Source organism: Rattus norvegicus, chromosome 8, assembly GCF_036323735.1.
Source record: "Rattus norvegicus strain BN/NHsdMcwi chromosome 8, GRCr8, whole genome shotgun sequence".
In the NCBI taxonomy this organism is placed as follows: Eukaryota; Metazoa; Chordata; class Mammalia; order Rodentia; family Muridae; genus Rattus; species Rattus norvegicus.
The window spans coordinates 37,953,673-37,971,519 of NC_086026.1; the positions used below are offsets into that span (position 1 = coordinate 37,953,673).

The 17,847-nt window shown below is 43.4% G+C and overlaps 1 long non-coding RNA gene across 1 annotated transcript; it reads right to left on the reverse strand.

Moving 5' to 3' along the window:
• Nucleotides 1-3,546: 3,546 nt before the first annotated feature.
• LOC134480153 (uncharacterized) lies at nt 3,547-12,177 on the reverse strand. The gene is made up of 2 exons (XR_010054346.1): nt 10,092-12,177; nt 3,547-3,823 (listed from the first exon to the last, which is right to left on the reverse strand). It is a non-coding gene; the product is annotated as an uncharacterized LOC134480153 (long non-coding RNA).
• Nucleotides 12,178-17,847: the final 5,670 nt, after the last annotated feature.

Sequence of the window (17,847 nt, forward strand, 5' to 3'; positions counted from 1 at the left end):
GACCTTTTGGAAAGCAGTGTGGCAAAATGTCTCCTAAGGTTTGACAACTTACCTCTGATGCCTATACTTAGGAATGATCCTAAACAAGGAACAAATTACAGTATGCTAAGGGATATTTTATTTATTTCTTTATTGGACAACCGGAGAACACAAACGCAATTATTAAATGTTTATTTGACAGGACATGAAGTGACAAATATGAATAATCAACATGGGCAAATCCCACAGACATGCCTAGCAGGCAAGCAGAAGGATTGAATCGTGTGAGTAGTGCTGCATATTTCTTAGAACCACACACACACACACACACACACACACACACACACACACACACACATGTCAATATATTATGTGCTGAACGTATTTATAATGTACTGCTGAACAGTCACCAACTTCCAGAAAGCGATTAAGACAGCAAAGGAAGGAAATGCAAGTAAGGAGGATTACACCAAGGGTAAGACTTTCTGGATAATACTGTCCTACTCACGCCGCCATCCACCCATGCATCTCTCTCTGTCCCTCTCTGTGAGGAGTGAGCCCAGGGCCTTCTGTGTGCTGAGCACACATTCTACCGCTGAGCCGCAGCCCTAAACCCCTAATATCTTATTTGATAATCTCAGTGCTGGTACGGTGTTCATTTTATTATCACAACTTTTTGCATATCTGAAATACTTTGTGACAAATGTGAAATATTACCTGTATGAAAGAAAGGATTTTTGAATGTTTTCACAACAAAGAAAGGATGAATGTTTGAGGAAGTAGGTTATTTCCCCATTTGAACATTACAAAACCTGCATGGATCCATGTATGTAGCTGAATGATAGTACGCACAGGTCCAGGGTTTGACGAGAAAAAAAATTAAATTAAAAAATGATGCAGCGGGTTGGAGAGATGGCTCAGCAGTTAAGAGCACTGACTGCTCTTCCAGAGGTCCTGAGTTCAATTCCCAGCAACCACATGGTGGCTCACAACCATCTGTAAAGAGATCCGATGCCCTCTTCTGGTGTATCTGAAGACAGCTATAATGTACTTATATATAATAAATGAATAAATCTTTAAAGAAAATGATGCAGCTATCAAGTAGTTCCACAGAAAGCCAATGCACTAATGCAATAATGCACATCGTGACACTCATTGTTAAGTAAATTACATATCCAGAACAATCACAACTTTGTGACGCTACCAAAAGCCTTGCAAAGAAATATCCCATAGCTGGGTGTGGTTAGTCCCAACACTTGGGAGGCAGAGGCAGGCAGATCTTTGTGAATTTGAAGCCAGCCTGGTCTACATAGAGAGTTCTGGGGACCCTGACACTTTTCCTCCTTGAATCTTCTTCCTTGTTCTTTAAAAATGTTTATTTTACACCCTCCTATGACTGACCGTGGTTGTTGTTAATATAGTTGAGACATAACGAAGTCAACTGGACATGGTGGCACATGCCTGTTACCCTGGCCTTTTGGAAGCTGAGATAATGAGTCTGAGGGCAGTTTTGGTTAACACTGTGAGTTCTTAGCCAGGCTGAACAAACATGACAACATTGTACTCCAAAACACCAAAAGAAAAGGACTTATTTGACTTCACCTTGCCACCTTCAGGTGCAGATGCAGATAGAAATTGATGATGCTCTTCCTCATTATTCCAAACGTCACTTGTTGTAGCTGGGCCGGGTGGCACAGGGATGTAGGAGGCAGAGGCAGGAGGATTGTAAAGATACCCTGTGTTACAGTGAAAACAACTATGTAAGTTAAAGTGAATTTAGGGTGAAAACAGAAGGGGGGTGCAGAGAAGTTTCAGTGGTCAAAAGTATATATTGCTTTTTAAAAAATAGTCATGATAGCCAGGTGTTGGTGGCTCATGCCTTTAATCCCAGTCCTCTGGACACAGAGGCAGGTGGACCTCTGAGTTCTAGGACAGCCTGGTCTACAAAGTGAGTTCCATTACTGTCAGACCTGTCTCGAAAAACCAACTAACCAAACATCAAACACTGTGTCTCTGTAGTCATTAACTCACAGTAGGTTGCTTTTTGTCTCTTGATGTTTCTTTCCTTTATTTCATAATGCCGGGATGAAATCCAAGGTCTTGCACATCCTAGGCAAGTGCTCTCTCTGCACCGGCCATGCTTCTAGGCCTGCCTCCTACTCCTCATAACCAGAGGAGTGGGGTCCTTGGAGCAGAAGGGTCACTTCTGTAACTGAGGTCACTTTTTCTCCTGTCTGTCTCCAGAACTGTGCCTCCATGACCCTGCGAAGAGCGTCGATGTCTTTCCGGTCCCCACACAGGCTTTGTCGCCATGTGTGATGGAAAAATCCATCCAATCCCTTTCATCTGATTTGCATCAGAGATATCTATTTCTAAGGATTATTCAAGGATTACCCGTAAATATTCAGAGCCCCGTCCCCGTGGGTTTTAATCTCTGCTGCATTTGGCTTAGAGTTTGGTTTTCTAAAAAAAAAAAAAAAACTTCTATTCTTTTTCTATCTCTCGGCTTATGATTCACCTTGTTTAACATTTGGTCAGCCCTTATATTTGCAATCTCCTATGGCAGGCTGGGTAAGCTGTGGGGCTTTATATGAGAACAGAGACTTACTCAAAATAGAGAGCTTGTCCTGCATTGAGTTTCAAAAACTGAAATTTAAATAAACTTAAAAGAAGACAGTTCTCTATATGCTTCATTGGTGAGAATTCCTAGAAAGTGTTTTCTTTTTCCCTTTTTTTCCCCATTAAAATTTCTTTTGCGTTGGTGTTTTTTTGCTTGTCTGTCTGTGTCAGATCCCCTAGAACTGGCGTTACAGACAGCTGAGAACTGCCATGTGGGTGCTGGGAATTGAACCAGATTCCTCTTGAAGCTCTTAACCTCTTAGCTCTCTTAACCTCTGAGTCATCTCTTGGGCCCCGGGAAGTTTGATTGGTCTCTAGAAGCCATCTCCGTGAAGCCTGTCAATCACATGTTCTCAGCCCACCCCCCTGAAGTTTCTGTTGTCTTCCGGTTCACTCCCTAGTAATGCCTTTCTACTTTGTTGGGAAAGGAAACCATCAAGCCAGGGGACCAGATCCTGCAGCTGTCTTTCCATTCTGTCCCTGTCATTTCCTTCTGTCATTTCCCCGTCATTGTTCAGCTGACGCCAAATCAGACACAGAGAGGAAAGCTGGCCACTGCTTGTTTAGGGTCTCCCCCTCCCCCAACAAGGTTTCTCTGTGCAGCTGTAGCTGTCCTGGAACCTGCTCTGTAGACCAGGCTGGCCTCGAACTCACTGAGATCCACCTGTCTTTGCCTCCCAAGTGCTGGGATTAAAGGTTGTGCCACCACTGCCTTGCTCTTTTGCTTAGTCTTTAAAAAATAATGTTTATTTTCATGTAGCGTGTGTGTGTGTGTGTGTGTGTGTGTGCGCGCGCGCGCGCGTCTACCTGTGTGTTTCTGCAGGCACAAGCATGCATGAGGAGGACAGAGGTCAGCTCTCAGGAGTTGCTGCTCTTTTTTCCTGGGTTCTGGGCCACTGAACTCAGGTTGTCAGGCTTGTGCAACAAACACTTTTACGAGCTAAGCCATCTTGCCAGCTCTTGCTTTATTCTGTTTATTTTTAAGTTTTCTTCATTTGTTTATTTTATGTGTATGAATGTCTTGTCCACATGTAGGTCTGTTGTACCACGTGGGTGCCCGGTGGCTTCGGAGGTCAGATGATAGTGTCAGATCCCCTGGAACTGGAGTTACAGACAGTTGTGGACTTCCGTGCAGGTGCTGGGAACCAAATCTGGCTTCTCTGTCCTCTGGGAGAGCAGCAGCTGGAGTTCTTAACTGCCGAGTCATCTACTCCCAGCCCCCACTCTTGAATAAAAGCAAGTTTTAAATTAGTTTACACTTAACTGTACTCTGGACTGATGTCTGAAAGGGACCTCGGAGGAACACCCAGCCCCTCAGCTACTCTGTTACACAAAAGCAGAAACACAGGCCTCCAAAATGTTTCTCAGGAGCTACCACCAAGGTCGCAGACAAAAGAAAAACACCGGCTGCTCACTGAGTTTCCAGCTGTCTGAGAGGATCCCAAGTAACCTTGACAAAGGAACAGACCCAGACAAGAATTGACACAAGCTCATTGTGCCTAGGGAAGAAATGCTAACTGCCGCTCTCTGAAGCCCAATCTTCGTAACTGGGTCATCACATCAATCCAAGTAGATTCATTGTAGACAGTTTCCATGATTATGATCACTGTTCAGGGAACAATTGTTTAGAATTTCAGGTGCTCCCTTTAATGGGAAGACGAAGGTTATCTGCTTAATTAGGAAAGAAAACTTAGTTGCATGCTGAAGTTGCTACAGTAAAAACCACGCCTCTAGCTGTCAAACTGAGGGAGGAGCTAACTCCCTGGAACTCTGCTATCAGTAAACGGCTGTGGTTGACCAAAGCTGCACAAAGTCGTACCACAGATAAGGGGAAGGTGGGGTGGAAGATATGACGCAGGGTTTCTCATTATTTGTTTTATAAAAAATGAAACAGTCATTTGTTTGCCTTTTGGCTAAGATCAAGTGCAAAGGAAACAAGAGAAGCATTATTCCTCTGACCGCTATTAGGTTTTATTCCATCAACTGTTTGCTTTGGTGTTGCTGTGACGGTGTTTGGATATGTGATTAAAGTCACAATCAGTTGACTTTGAGTAAAGGGGAGTATTCTCGGTCGCCTCCGTGGGTCTTTTTCAATGAGCTGAAAGATGTTCAGAGGCCCTGGGGATGTAGTATAGCAGTAGAATACTTGTCTGGTACGCAGAGTGCCCTGGGTCCACATATGCCCACCCACCCACCCACCCACCCACCCACCAACCAACCAGAAACAGGCAAGTCCTTAACAGCAGAACTAAGACATTTGGGAAGAAGAAAATATATCAGTGGAAGGATCAGCTGACCCACCTCCGACCTACGGCCTGGCCTCTGCACTCTTCAGATCTCCTGTTCCAGCCCCTCCCCCCAACCCCAACCCCCACCCCCAGCCCCAAAGTCCTTCCAGAAGTCTATCTAGCTCTGTTTCTCCAGCAGAGCACTAGTTCATGCAAAATGCTTTTCCATTTTGCCCTTTTCACTGAACAGTATCCCTTGGAAGTCATTTCAAGTCCACGGAGAGAGCAATAGTTCCTTATCTTTGATCAGCGCACAGGACTTTCTTAGCATTTTTATCATTTCGTTATCTCTAACTTCATCCATCCTGTTGCAAACAAAAAAAGATTCATTAAATGTCCTGGATCGGTGCTTTCCTCTCTCCAGCTGAACTGAATGACTATGTAGATGTAGGGCAAAGGGAAAGTGGCCCCTAGCTTTTCCACTGACTTGCTGGAACGAAACGACAAAGGAAGATTAATAGGAGAAAAAGATAAACACATCTATTTACATGCTTGAGGAAGAACCACAGAAGTGCCATTACCCAATGAGGTCTAGATAATTATATTGCCTTCTTTGTAGGGAGAGGGAGATGGGGAAGATGACCAGTTTGAGGAGTCGAAAGCAATATTAGAGGAACAAATGAACCCCGGGCCTAGACAACAGTTAGTGAAGGATTGTGTTTGGGAATTGAATGGGCCTAGGACATAGTCGATGGCTCCTGAAAAACCTGTCCTGTTGTGATTACATTCTTTAGTCTTGATTCCTGACGATATAGGGTTAGTTAATGAAAACTTAGGGAAGGAAGCAAAAGTAACTGTGCTCTTTGGAGAGTCTGGATTTAGGTAGATAAAGGGATTTCAAAGCAAAGTGTCCTCCCAGATCAGTTGTTCTCGAAGGATCTCTAGTTTAAATAATTAGCTTGCTAAAATGCCATATTTCAGGACCAACATAGATGTTATTTACATTCTTATAAAAACAGTTACTGTTAGTTGATGTTACTATATTGCTTTCAAGCAGATTGGACTGGATCCTACTGCTCCCAACATAAACACAAGCACTCTACTACAGTAGCTGCTGCTGGAATTAATTTTTTTTCTCCCTAATAACTATAGAATGACATCTCATTCCCTGAACTTCCATTTCTAGGATGCATAAAGTTTAATGCATTACCTTTTAATGAGAATTTGGACATTTATATTATTTATTTTACCACTGGATAGAATGTCTAAGAAATTTTAGGGAGCTGGGGCTACCAGTGTCCAGCGTGCATGAAGCTCCTGGTCCAATCCTTATCTTCATAAACATATAGTCAAAATAACTATTTACATTTCATTAAAAACATTCCTTCTAGGGATAGGCAGGGTGGAGAATACCTTTAATCCTAGCACTCAGGAGGCAGAGGCAGGAAGATCTCTGTGAGTCTGAGGCTAGCTTGGTCTACAAATCAAGTTTCAGGACAGCCATGGCTGTTACAGAGAAACTCTGTCTCAAAAAGCAGAAAAACAAACAAATATTCTTCTGTATTCAATTTAGACTCCATAACCAATTATACTTCCTTTGTTTCAAATTTTGGTGAAAAAGGTCATCACCATATCCAGAAAAGATAGTAAAACCTAGAGGTCATGTACACACACACACACACACACACACACACACACACACACGTATATATATACACATATTTATAAATTATATCATGTATCATACATCATACATCAGGCATCATATATTTTATTCTCTGTATAGCCCTGGCTCACAACCACCTATGACTCCAGCTCCAAAGGACCCTTATATCTCTGTGGGCTCCAGAATTCACTACACACACCACCTCCCCTGTTAAAATTAAGATAGATCTGAAAAACTATTTAAAGATTTACAGTGCCATTTTTGTTGTTATAGCTTTTGGACCCGATTTCTATAATCTAATGAGCTTTCTTCTTATTCAAAACATATATTATTTAGGGGAAATGGCTTAGTGGGTAAAATGCTCACCACAGAAGCCTGAGGATTTGAGTTCAGTCTCCATAGCCACATTAAACGACGACGACAACAACAACAACAACAACAACAGCTGTGATCTCAGTACTGGAGGTACTGGGTAGAGGATCCCAAGATCCCAAGATTGGCCAGTTGTTCTATGAACTTTATGCTCACTGAAGGAAGGTGGGAAAATGCTCTTGTTGCCAAACCAGCATGTGACCCCTGTGACCCACATGGTAAAAGAAAAGAACCAACTCCCAAAAACTGTCCTCCAACTTCCACACCAGCATCAGGGTGTGAATATCCCTTCCCCAAATAAACAAGTGTAATAATTGTTTTAAAAAGGTAGAAAGTGATGAGGAAGTTACTTAATTTTGACCTCTGGCCTCCACAAGTGTGACTACATACACACACACACACACACACACACACACACACACACACACACACACAGATTCTTTTGAAGATTGGGGCATGTGTATCTGTGTGTGTTGAGAGAGGAGAAGAAGAAGGAGAAGAAGGAGGAGAAGGAAAAGGAGGGGAAGGAGAAGGAAGGAGACGAAGAAAGAAGAGGAAGAGGAAGAAGACGAGGAGGAGGAGGAGGAGAAGAAGAAGGGGAAGAAGAAGAAGAAGAAGGAGGAGGAGGAGGAGGAGGAGAGGAAGAAGAAGAGGAAGAAGAAGAGAATGTGTTTATATGCAACATGGGCATTCAGGTGCCTGTAGAAGCCAGAAAAGAAAATCTGATCCTCTGATCCCCTAGTGCTGGAGTTACAGGAAACAGTGAGCCACCCAATCTAGGTGCTAGGAGCTGAACCCCAGGTTCTCTATAAGAGCAGCAAGTGCTTTTAACTACTGACTCATCTCTCCAGCTCCTAATATCTTTGAGTGTCTTGTAAAATTGAGGCGCAGTCTAAGAAATCTTAAGTCTAAATTGTATTGCAAATGGAGATTTAATTCTAAACTATTTTTATACTGTCCTTGGCTTATTATAACTCTCAGAAATCTTAAGGCAGCACTCTTGCCCTCTTAGGGGTAGAACATGCCTTAAAATGCACATGTTTATAGTAAGCAGCTTAGTAGGGTTCGGAATCTGTACACATTGTGAATCTGTCACTGCCGGCAAGAAAGTGAGCACACTTATCCCTAGTCAAAGTTTTCTTCTGAATTTGTCTAGTCCCTCCCCTGTCACCCTCACTGCCCAATCTCTGACCTGTTTCTTATCGCTACTAATCTGTTTATATTTATTTATCTAATAGAATCCTGCTGTGCGGAACGTTGTGGGAGTCACGCTGGCTTTAGTTAGCATCATCATTTTGAGATTAATCTATGCTATTGCATACATAAACCATTCATTTGCCTTCGGTGCTTAAAAAGCACTGTGTTTATAGCTACATAATTCCTTTTTAACTGTTAATGGTCATTCCATTTTGGAGTTATTACAAATAAGACTTTTAAATGTTTATTTATTATTTTAATGTTTATTATTTATTTTATGTACATGGTTGTTCTTGTCTGCCTGATATCCTAGAAGACCATAAAAAGGCTCCAGATCCTCTAGGACTGGAGTTACAGATGGTTGTGTCATATGGGTGCTAGGAACAGAAACTGGGTCGTCTGCAAAAGCAAACCATGTTCTTAACCCACCTCTCCATCTCTCCAACCCTTATGTTTTGAGACGGGATCTCATGATGCCCAGGCTGGTCATCATCCCATGATGACCTTGACTCCCGATTCTCCTTCTACTTCCCAAGAACTGGTATTGCAGGCATGTGTCACCTCACTTGGCTACAAAGTCAGATTTTTATAAACATTCATGTATATGTCTTTATATGGATGTGTACTTCTGTTTCTCTTTCATAAATGTATATATAGTAGCAGGCCTGGGGCATAGGGAAAGTGCTGGCTTAAGAAGCTGCTAAATGGGGGCTCGGAGAGATGGTCCTGCCACTGAGAGTGCTTCTTGCTCTTCCCTGGGACCTGAGTTTGGTTCCCAAGCACTCAAGCAGGGTGAATCCCAGTTGTTTCTAATCCCAGCATCAGGAGAATCTGTTCTGCCAGGGCAGCTGTACTCACTTGAACACACACACACACACACACACACACACACACACACACACACACACACACACACACCCACACACCCCCACAGGCTCCTAAAAATAAATCTTTTTAACGATTTTTAAAAGGTGTCAAGTGTTTCCTAATCTCTCACACCATCTCACATTCCTCTGATAGGGTACTCTAGCTTACCTGCCCCGCATCTTTCTCTGTATTTAACTCCACCAGTCTTGTGGACATTTTTTTTTTTTTTTTTTGCTGAGGACGGAACCCAGGGCCTTGAGCTTGTTGGGCAAGCGCTCTACCACTGAGCTAAATCTCCAACCCCTCTTGTGGACATTTAACAGGAATCTCTGTGATATTTCCCAGAGAAATAACCGGGCTTTCTTAATTATTGCAACCTAGACCATCTCTCTGGGAGAAACCTTTGTGCACATATATTTTCTGTGGTGCTGTGTGTGTGTCTCGTTTGCGTTACTCACTGCCAAGTCCTTGCATGGTTCGAGGACTTAGACTTGTCGAGGAATGGTAATAAGGACTGAAGACAGACAGATGGGCGTACAGAAAGAAAGCTGGGATGAGGTGATCCGGACTCCCTGCTGGAGAAACCTCAGCACCCTGGAAGCTCAGTGTGTTTATTATAGAGTTGAAGAGAGGCGGGGTGACTGCATACAGCTGAACAAGGACTGAACTATTGTACACAGATCAACAAGGTGGCATGGTTGGTCGTGGCTGTATCAAGCAGACAGGTTTAGCTAATCTTGGTATGAGTACTCTCTGTGGGGGTGATCAATGAATGATTCAAGAAGATGCCAGACTTTCTCAGATCGATCATGAAGTTCATACAAAGTTGAGCTGCGTCGGAGAATTGTACACTGTTATGTAATTTAATTGTATGAACATCTCTCCTCTGTGGCTTTCTGATCTGAACGGGCTCAAGGCCCTTTTCTCTATAGTCTCATCCTCATAGTCTGTGCAGATTCTTTTAGGAACTGTTTTTATAAAACAGTGTCTTACTATGTAGTCCAGCCTGACCTCCTGCCTCAGACTCTCCAGAACTGGAATTACAGGCATGAATCACATGTTCTCTCTCTCTCTCTCCCTCTCTCTCTCTCTCTCTCTCTCTCTCTCTCTCTCTCTCTCTCGGAGGGGGAGCATAGGAAGGGGGATTCCCTTGGAGATGGTACCTGGAACCCCATGGTGCTAGGTGAGGGCTCTCCATCACTGGCTGGATCCCAGCACTCCCACTTCTTTCAGATGGCTCCACTCCAGATCTTAGAAGTCTACAGAATCCTGTAATGAAGCAAGGTTTGATACATACTTATCTCTGAGGGTATCTTCCTTGGCTTTAGACTTTTCTTTCTTCTCTCTCTCTCTCTCTCTCTCTCTCTCTCTCTCTCTTATCTCTTTCTTTCTGACAAAGTGCTGGAGCTACAAGCCTGTGTCCCTGCACCTCATAAAGGCAAGGCTGAGGATCAGGAGTCTGTGGCTTTGTGCATTCTAGGTGAAGGGCCTCTGGTCAGCTCAAGCGTGGCTGTGAGCATAGCTCTGGCAGGCCTTGCCCTTCTCCCCAATTCCCTCTGCTTTGCTAAAACCCCTTAGATTGCATTCCTAGAGCTGGCCACCAAGGCTTAGTTCCTTATTTGGCCACTTCCTGCAGGAGGAGGCTGACTGTCAAAGTCAAGCTATCAGAGTATTGAAGTCCAGCATTCAGAAGCCCCCCTTGGCTGCCCTATTAACGCGACCCAATACAATTAAACACCTCATCCTAACACGGAGGGGGGGGTCCCCTGGTACCTTTATAAACTGTCATTTGTCTATGAGCCACTTTTGTTTCCTCTCTATCCTTTATCCCCTGGGACAAATACTCCTGATCCCTTCCTTCCCCCTGCCCCCCATCTCCTGTCTTTGTCTTTTATTCCCTGACTTCTGTTCCTTTTATGGGTCCAGAATGATACTTTTCCTTTCAGCCTACAGCCTTGTTTTTCTTTTCTAATCCTATGTTCTTTGGATTTGTCTATTTCATTGTGCAACACCTCTACAACCATGTGTTGTTTAACAAAATTGGGGGGGGGCGTGTAACACATATGTATACTCACCCTAGATAGAAAACCCCCCAACAATCCAAAGTACAGATCCCTGCAAAGTCCAACTTGGTGAACCATTGAGTTTATCTGAGTTACTTACCAAAGTATGGGTGAGGGGTTAGTTACAAGAACAGAAATAACTCAAAGACAGCAATATCACCAAACCCTATGCCACCATGGGTGGCAGCTCACAGTGGGAAATCTGAAGCATGTTGCACAACCTTCAGGCAGCTCAACAGGTTGGAGAATGTCCTTCCAGGTGCTTTGGTTGGTCTAAACTTCTTCCAGGTAGCTGATCTGGTCTGAGCTGTCTTTGTGGGTTTTCTCCTCTGAGAGTTTTCTTTTAAGCTTAGCTTGCTTGAGTCCTAGCTGGTCAGCTACCTCTGTCTTCAGTGCAGTTCAGCATCAGAGGTGGACTCTCGGATTGTATTGCTTATTCTCACAGGGAGGGGCCTAGTCAATCTGGTCAGTTTCAGGGACTTCCTGAAGCTATTTTTTTTTCTTTTTTTCGGAGCTGGGGACCGAACCCAGGGCCTTGCACTTGCTAGGCAAGTGTTCTACCACTGAGCCAAATCCCCAACCCCTCCTGAAGCTATTTTGAGTTATTTACCTTCCTGCTTAAGGATCCAGCAAGATGGAATGTTTCAATCTCCTAGAAAGCAAAACACCATGATAATGGGCAGTAGTAGGATAAATACATCATTTGTTTATGATCTTTAAGGGGAATAATTTAAAAATTTTAGCATTAATAAAGCAGTTGTGGTGGCCTGAAATGTTAGCATTTGGAAAGTAGAGGGAGGAATATCAGAAGTCCAAGGTTGGGGTTGGGGATTTAGCTCAGTGGTAGAGCGCTTGCCTAGGAAGCGCAAGGCCCTGGGTTCGGTCCCCAGCTCCGAAAAAAAGAACCAAGAAGAAAAAAAAAAGTCCAAGGTTATCCTTCGCTACATGAACTTTGCTTGCAGGGGATGAAGAGATGGTTTAGTAGTTCAGAGCACCTAGTGTTCTTGCAATGAATCAGAGTTTGATTCCCAGCACCCAGGTCAGGCAGCTCACCTTACTTTTAACTGTAGCTCCTGGGGATCCAACACCCTCTTCTGGACTTTGCAGGTATCTACACTCTCATACGTGTACAAAACCTACATGTATACCATGTACATGATTTTAAAACATACATTTTTAAAGTTTGAGGCAGTCTGGGCTTCATAAGACTCTGTCTCTCCCCGACCCCCAATAGCATTCATGATGTTTGTTGTGAAAACTTTTCTTGCCTACTATCTATTTTCTGAAAAACTTTTCCTTATTAAAAATTACACAGAGGGTAAAAAGTTAGCTTTGACATGAATGAAACCCTGCTTCGATTCCTAGCACCCTACAAAAATCAGGATTAGTGGCTCATATCTGTAGTCCTAGCAATTAGACTGTCGGGGCAGGGGGTTCAGAAGTTCAAAGTCATCTTCAACTACATAACAACTTTGAGGTCAACCTGGGCTACACGAGACTGTCACAAGAAAGAAAGACAGAGAGAGAGAGAGAGAGAGAGAGAGAGAGAGAGAGAGAGAGAGAGAGAGAAGTCTTGAGTCTATTAATCTATAAAATATAAACTCCTGCTGAAACTTTTCATAAGTCCAAAGTATCTGTAAGGTTTAATGAGTGTACATTTACTTGTGTCCCATGTGGTGCACATTCTGATCTCTAAAATCAGGTTTTTCACTGTTATTGGTACTTAAACTCTGCCTAAAAGAAGGTTTTGCATACCTTTCACATTCATGGTATGTGTTACATGTATGGTTTGTTCGTTTCAAGACAGGGTCTCACAGCCACAGCTCTGGCTGTCCCGGAACTCCTTATGTGGACCAGGCTTTCTTGGAACTCACAGAGATCTGTGTGGCTTTGCCTCCTGAGGGCTGGGATTAAAGGCATGGACCACCAGGACTTTAGGGTTACTCGAATAGTTCTTGCATGCACTAGAAGCAACTCGAGTAAACAAGGCCTCTTAGTGCATTCACAGAATGCTTCTTCTGGACAGCTGTCACGCCGTTTCATGATTTTCTCACTATCATACCACATTCATTACTATGTTTTGGTTTGGTTTGGTTCATTTTGAGACAGGCTCTCCAGTGGCCCAGGCTGGCCTTACCTTCACTATGTTCCTGCCTATAATTGCCAAGTGCTGGGATCATAAGCCCAAGCTACCATACCCAAACCAAGACAAATTTTATGGCATACCACAAATATGAATTTTCAAATGTGATCTGATTTGATATTGAGGGATTTCTTGCCTTTCTTACACATGCAGGGTTTGTCTCCATTATGAATTCTCTGGTGTTTAACGTATGTGTACATATGTGTGTATGTATGTATTGCTGATAATTATGTATGTAAGCAAGAAGCAAGCATTCTACTGTTGAGTTATATCCCTAGCCCTACTTGTGGCTTTTTTATAAAAAGACTTTTCATGCCTATGACTTTCAAAATTCTTCCTTGTACGGATTAGCTGATGAACAAGGAAGTTTTTCTTCCGGCTGGAGATTACTGCATTCACTAAATACGTAGGGTTTCTTCTCAGTACAAAGGTTTTTTATCTTTAATGAGGTATTGCTTCTAGCTAAGGAGGCTTGACAATGAGATAGCTTTCCCACTGTCATAAGGCTCTTTAGACATGTGAGTATGTATGCACCAGAGTTGGCTTGCCTCCATGTTTATCACTTGTATGTGGATTCTTCCTTCTAATTTTTGATACAGGGTCTCACCATGGAGCTCTGACTGGCCTGAAACTCTCTATATATACCACACTGACCTAAAACTCGTAGACATCCACCTGCCTCTGCCTCCTGGGTTAGAGGCTCTCACCAACCGTTTGTAGCTTATATGGATTCTTAAATGTAGAATGGGTGGTAGGATTCAGTAAAATGTTTGGTGACCTGAGGAGGTAGACCAGTTGTACAAACACTTTTCTTGTACATAAGAGGTTCGAGTTTTAGTTTTCGGCCAGATAGAGGGAGGCAAGAAAATACATAGAGAGAATATCATTTAGATAGAGGAAAGAATACTAGATTATATCCAGTCCACAGATGATCTTTCTCTCCTATGTATATTTCCCTCAAATCTAGGAGGTATTGCCTTAGCTAGGGGGTTTTCCACATTCGCTGCACTCATAAATGTCTTTCTGTATAAGATTTTTAAACGCTGAGGGCTTTATTTGAGTTGGAAGCTCTCCAGCATTTCTCACAGGCTAAGGCTTTGTCATAAGCAGCAGGAAATTCATCAGACTGCTGCCTGATGAGTGCTTGAGGAATCTCCTCAGGGATGGGGAACTCTGTTCAAGTGTAGCTGGGTTCTGGATGTCACAGAAAAGACTCCTGGGATGACTCAGAATAAAGGAACCTTAGGGAGTTTCAAGGTTGAGCAGAAAGCAAGGTGCACTTGAAGGAGTCAAGTGCAGGGTTAGGAGAGAAACACACCAAAGTGTCTCAGGACTAGCTGTGCGCTAGCTGTCGGCTTCAAAGCTACTACATCTGAACCTAAGTTTAGGTGTTAGATGAAGTATGTACTGTATGTACTGCCGTGTTCCTTTTTTCTTATTCTCAGAGTTCTATCCTTGAAAGGGAGCCTACTGGAGGTGGGAAGGATAGCAGAGCTATAACACCAATCAAAAGAACCATCACCACTTATTAATATGTCACAGGAAGGTTGGACTCACATATTAGTTCATTAGCCATATTTTAAAAAATTATTTATTCTTATTTTATGTGCACTGATTGGTGTTTTGCCTGCCTGTGTGTCTGTGTCAGGGTGTTGGATCCTCTGGAACTGGAGTTACAGGCAGTAATGAACTGCCATGGGGGTACTGGGAATTGAACCTAGAGCCCCTGGAGGAACTGTTGTTAACTGCTGAGCCATTTCTCCAGCCTCACATTAGCCATCATTAACTTATGTTTCTGGTTATTTCTCAAGAAGGGGAGTCGAGTTCTGCTGGTGGTCTGGCCCGTACTGAAGATGTCTCAGGGTAGGGTTGTCAGGCTGAGAGACCAGAGCTAGGAAAGTTGAAGGAGCTCTTTTCCTTCTTATGTCCCCTCTATTTCTTAAGTATCTTCCTTGCCTTAGTTTCTCTTTTGTGTTGCTGATTCTCAGGAATCAGTGATACATTTCTGATGAAGGCTTTTCCCACACAACCCACGTTTAAGTGAGATTGCTACAAACAGAATGAACAGTTCTAAGGATTTATTGAAGAAACCCCCACATTCAGTTTTTCCTGCCATACTCTTATATAATGCAGTAGACGTCTGTGACAAAATATATAGGACCTTCAAAACACACACACACACACACACACACACACACACACACACACACACACACACCAAGCAAGCAAGCAAGCAAGCAAGCAAGCAAGCAAGCAAGCAAGCAAGCAAGCAAGCAAGCACGCAAGCAAGCATTTCTGACCCAGAATCCTCAAATCCAGCCCATGTCAGATGCTATCTTCCAAGAGACGCCTCAGATCCCACAGACTGAGGGCTTACTCTTCCAGCTGCTGCCCACTGAAGATGCCAGCCACAGTCCCAGGATGGTCCGCCTGCATTTCTGATGGCCGGTTCTAAGCTGTCATCCCCACAACTCCACCTTGGTTCTACTGCGTCGCTACCACAGCTCATAGAACCGGATGCAATACTACCAAGGATACTGGTGAGTTTTGGATGGTGACTTGCAGAGGGTAAGGTAGGAGGATGGACCACCGTCCAAGAACCTCCACATGCTCACTTATCCTGGTTAGCCAAATTATCTCCTTTTGGGTTTTGATGAAGGTCTCTTTATGGAGGCTTACTTGGTTAGATTGTTGCCTGTTGGCGATCAGCTTAACCTTTAGAGGACAGGACAGAAAGTCCCATCTCTCTAATCCTGTTTTGATTTTTTTCAGGTGACCACCTCCATCTAAAGCTATCTAGGGGTTGCCATTGCCTGCCCACATAAACCAGCCAAACTTGTTAGTACACAGGAAAAGACAGCGTCCCTCACACTAACATCTGAATTAAGGTCCAAGAATCATCCCTACTGAATCCCATCCAAAGAGGTCTTTTAGTTTTTGCTTTGTTTTAAAATTAGCTTTAAATTTGATTCTAGACTCGGGCAGTACTTTCATTTCTTAAAACAGAGCAAATCTTCTCCACAGAGGTGTTTCTTGAAGTGAAATGTGTGATGAGAAGTTTTTTTTTTTTTTTTTTTTTTTTTTTTTTTTTTTCCTTTTCTTTTTTTCGGAGCTGGGGACCGAACCCAGGGCCTTGCACTTGCTAGGCAAGCGCTCTACCACTGAGCCAAATCCCCAACCCCGAGAAGTTTTTTTCTGTTTCAAGTGCTTCTTGTTTTTTAAACCTTGACTCTGTTTGATGGAGAGGGAGGCATCTTGACTGGAAATCTTCTTTTGGACATCCCTCTGTGGACCAGTTCCCCAGGTTTCTTCTGGTCTTTATAACTCTTCCCTCAACATCTATGACTGTGGTGGACACAATCCAGTTTTATGACGCACTATTGTGACATAAACGTGTATCTGGGTATTTCCTGTTACTTGCCACATTAGTCCCAAAACCCTTCAAGTGTGTGGGGGGAGAGGGCAAATGTCTCAGGTGCCAAGGAGATAAATGAGGGATTTAGTTGCTTCAGGATGGGGACTGGCCTCTAAGAAGACCAATACCACTGGGAGTTTCAGGCCCACTTCCCACTTTTGAAGTAATGAGAGGGACTAAACCACTCACTAAAGATTAAATTGACCACCAATGGCCAATGACGTAATCATCAATCAACCCTGCCTATACAATGAAACCTCCACAAAGCCCTCAAGGGAGCTGGTTCAGAGGTTTTGGTTTTCTGAATGTGTGGAGGTTACTGGAGAGAGGGCTGTGGATCAAGAGAAGGTGAGCAGGTCCCACTCTTTACTTGTGTCCTTTGCTTATGCATCTGTCCGATGTGCATGTCCGTCAGCTCCCTTTGCAATCTTCTTTATGATAATCTAGTCCGTTTCGCTGTTACTATTTGATATAGGGTCTCTCACTATAGCTCTCTCTGGCTGGCCTTGATCTCGGAGTCAACCTCCTGACTCAGCCTCCTACCTGCTAAACTAGCAATTGTAAGTAACCCTCCTGAGTTCTGGGAACCATTTTAACAAATCGAACCCAACGATGATTTGTGGGGATCCTGAATGGTGTCTGAGGTGGGAGGCATCTTAGGAACTGAGCCTTCAGCCTGTGGGTTCTGACCCCACCTCCAGGTAGACTATGCCAGAGCTGAATTGGAGGGTCCCCATCTGGTATCTACTGGAAATGTGCTGGGGTCTCAGAAGGCTTTGTGCTGAGTGCACGGAAGCAGGAAGAACACTTTGGCTATTCCCATTTCTTACATCGACTCTAAAAACTTCTGGTATCTGGGCACAAACAAAAGCAAACATCTCATACTAGCAGGGGTTTTTTGTTTGTTTGTTTGTTTGTTTGTTTTTGTTGTTGTTTTTTTTTTTTTTTTTTTTTTTTTGGCAGTCATTTCTATTCTTGAAAATGGTGACGTTAGGGCTGGAGAGATAGCTACCTGGTCATATGCTTGCTTTGCAAGCATGGGAACTTGAATTCAGTCCCCAGAACCCACACTGAAAAAAGCCAACGAAGGCCCCGGCAGACAGCTCAGTAGTTAAGAGCACTGACTGCTCTTCCCAGAGGACCTGGGTTCAGTTCCCAGTCAGTACCCACATGGCAGCTCAAGGTCACTCCCTTCCATTCCAGACAATAGATGCCTTCTCCTGGGCATCAGATACTCATGTGGTGCACAGATAAACACGCAGGCAAAAATGCCTAAATTCATTAAAAAAAAAAAAAAA